This window comes from Pygocentrus nattereri, chromosome 14 (assembly GCF_015220715.1).
Source record: "Pygocentrus nattereri isolate fPygNat1 chromosome 14, fPygNat1.pri, whole genome shotgun sequence".
In the NCBI taxonomy this organism is placed as follows: Eukaryota; Metazoa; Chordata; class Actinopteri; order Characiformes; family Serrasalmidae; genus Pygocentrus; species Pygocentrus nattereri.
Genome location: NC_051224.1, coordinates 1,418,170 through 1,421,486, shown reverse-complemented (window position 1 = coordinate 1,421,486; position 3,317 = coordinate 1,418,170). Strand labels below are relative to the sequence as shown.

At 41.0% G+C, this 3,317-nt stretch overlaps 1 non-coding gene across 1 annotated transcript; it reads right to left on the bottom strand.

Moving 5' to 3' along the window:
- Positions 1-2,874: 2,874 nt before the first annotated feature.
- On the bottom strand, positions 2,875-3,056 carry LOC119265166. The gene has a single exon (XR_005131452.1). It is a non-coding gene; the product is annotated as a U2 spliceosomal RNA (small nuclear RNA).
- Between the last annotated feature and the right edge of the window lie 261 nt (positions 3,057-3,317).

Below are 3,317 nucleotides of genomic sequence, written 5' to 3'. Positions count from 1 at the left end.
CAAGTGTGTGGGATGGACCGCTCCAAGCAGACCCCTAAAACCTCGTTTAATTGCACTTACACAGGCCTTAATTTCACCATCTGACACAACTCTTACTTAGCCAGTGACCACTAATAAATAAACAAAGCTCTCTTTTACTATCGGAAAGGTCTAGGAGAAAGAACCAAAATATTTCCTGTGGTGGTGGACCAGCCCAGTCTTTTGGCGGCTTGGCCGCAACCAACCGCCATCCAGAATTTAAATTTTGCCAATGTGAAGTATGTCAACATTTTATAATTCCTTTACAATTGACAGTACATGCATTCATTACAGGCGAAGCCAGGCGTGCCAAAGATCACAACCGGCTTGACATCTGGCTGATTCTCAGTGACCATCCAGACAGCAGTATGAAAATCTAAAGGATTTGTGTAGGTTAAAAATGGACAGATTTCCCGGCAGATTGTTAATGAATGAGGATACTTTCTAAATTATTGTTTGCTTTTTGCACTTAAAAAAAAATACATTAGTAGGAGATGCTCCAGTCCTATGCAAAAGTCTGAACACCCCTGGTCACATTAATCATGTTTTGTTGATTTTCTTTGAAGATTAAAGTTAAAATAAGTACACATCCTCAACAGAGAACCATCTTAAATACGGTATTTTCAGCTTACATTAGTTCTATTCATTTTCTATTCATGTACTCAAACATTGACACATGCCTGTAAAAAGACAGCAGACGTTTCTCAGGATAAGTTCATCTCTGGTTGAGGTTCAGCTCATCTTTGTCATTCTAGGTCTTCAACCAGCACAAGGTTTAAGCTCTGAGACAGAGACAGAGACGATAAGCAAGATTCGCTGTCTAGGGGCACCGTGACCTCTGTTTATATTTAATTTGAGTGGGACTTCAAAATAAACCCCCTTAATTTAGTATTCCTACGGTTGCAACCGCTCAGAGAGAACACCCTGAGACAGAAGACAGGAGGGCAGCAATAACAAACTTAGAGAGGCAGATTTTTGTCGGTTGTCTGACTCCTGGCTATGACTCTCCGTGTTCATGTGTGGAGCTCTGTGCATTTAAATTTAAACAGGACATGTTGCCTATAGGGTATTAAATCCATAGAACGTATCAAAGCTTATTGAAAATGATGGATTATTTTAATATCCATTTTGCAAAGCAGTGCCAATCAGGAGGGAGTTCTGACGCCTTAGAGCCATGATACTGATTCATGAGTACTTCTGCTGCTTTAACACGCCGTCCTTGTCCGGAGAAATCTCCAAAACAGCAACTTTAAAGGAGAAGGCCCAAAGATTCATACTTTTAATGGATGTTCACGTAAAGAGATTTGGTTCCAAGCACTTTTGGAGCGTTCCTATTGGTCCATTCATCATGAAATGTTCACGCAACATAAAGGGGCAGCTGCTGAGCTCAAAGCTTTTAAAAAAAAAAAAATTAAAAAAATAAATAAATAAATCAAATTGGACACTTGTTTTGTTTTTGTTTGTTTTTGGGCAGCTATGATATTAAATCACACATGGAACTGTCAATCATTTTTGCTATGATGATAAATTAGATCACAACATGCAGCAGCGTGATTTTCGGAGTATACTGTGAGTATTGTGAGTACTTCAGCAACTGCAGGCTTCATTACACATTACCTCCTGTTTCATTGGATTTAGTCTGCACTTATTGAAAATTGCATATATCACGTGTATCATATTGCAGTGGGCTTTGATTTAGGTGGTGTTTTTTTAAAATGTGGCACTACTGACTCTTTTTCCTGCTTCGACTTATTAGATCTCAGAAAAAAAGAAATATTGTGACATACTGTACCATAAAAAAGTCCTTGTGATGTATTTCTGTCATATTGCTCACCGTTACTTCTTCTGAAGGGCTCACAGTTTTAAAATCCTCCTTAAATTTTCAGTGAGATTAAGTCAGGAGATTGGCCAGGTCATGAGGTCACCTCCACTGCCAGATAAAGAAATATGTTTTCTTACATCTACATTTTCAGGATATGCTCTTATCCAGAGCGACTTACTGCTTGATCATTTTACACAGGCAGGCCAGGGTAGTGTTAGGAGTCTTGCCCAAGGACTCTTATTGGTATAGTGTAGGGTGCTTGAACCCCAGTCTACAGCGTAGAAGGCAGAGATGTTACCCACTACACTATCCCAACCACAGAATCTGGGGAAATTCTACCTCCACATTTAACCCATCCATGAAGTGAAACACCACGTACACACACTAGGTGGCAGTGAGCACACTTGCCCAGAGCGGTGGGCAGCCCTATCCAGAGCCTGGGGAGCAATTGGGGGTTAGGTGTCTTGCTCAAGGACAACTCAGTCATGGATGGTCAGTGCTGGGGATCGAACAGGCGACCTTCTGGTCACAGGGCCAGTTCCCTAACCTCCAGCCCCGTCTTAGAGTGTTGCTGAAACCTTCATCTTCTTCCCAGATTCAGATTCTCCTCTGATTTGTCTCAGTACATATTTATGTTTCCTTCGATGTGTTGCAATTCCCCATTACTCATATCATCATACTCCCACCTTCATGCTTCACACACAACCTTATTTCTACAAACATGATGAGCTGCATTGCTGCCAATGCCAATGACGTCTATTTTTGTGTTCTCTGAGTATAATTTTCTCAAATCCCTTTACGTAGACAAGAGATTCCCTGTAGGAACGGAGAGGAGAGGGTGATGCAGTTTATTGCTTATTGTTCTCTGTGTAAATGTTGTTTTGCTGTTTGAAGTGGCAGCTGGCTTCTCTCTTACTTTCCTTATCAGTAGTCAGTGTGCGGGGATAACTAGTTGTGATTTCACGAACTTTCATGATGCTCAAAGTCTTAAGATAAGATAATCCTTTATTAGTCCCACAGTGGGGAAATTCACAAGGAGGTGCACTGCTCCCAGAGGTACTGCAATACCAGGTCGATTCGTGGAGCCCACGGAGCAACCCCATCTTCCGTCTCCCTGTTCGGAAAACCACTTTAATATGTAGTCCTCATATAGAGGACGTATCAGATATTAAACTGATGAGAACACTTGATCTTAGCCAAAAGGCCGAGAAGCGATCTTCACTAGAACTACGTTGTCCATGAGAACTTTAGGAAGCTCCAGTTTCACAAGGAGGCTTGAATTTCATGATGATTCCCACTTGTTGCAAGAAATCTTCCTACAAAGTGACAACACCTTTTATAATGACACAACATCAACTTGTTTCAACGTGTTTCCCCTCGCTGTAGATGAATGCGTAGAATACATGATGCATATATACTCAGTAATGCTGAGTAAGTGGCGATTCTTAACCGCTGCATTCATTATAGCATTTTCATT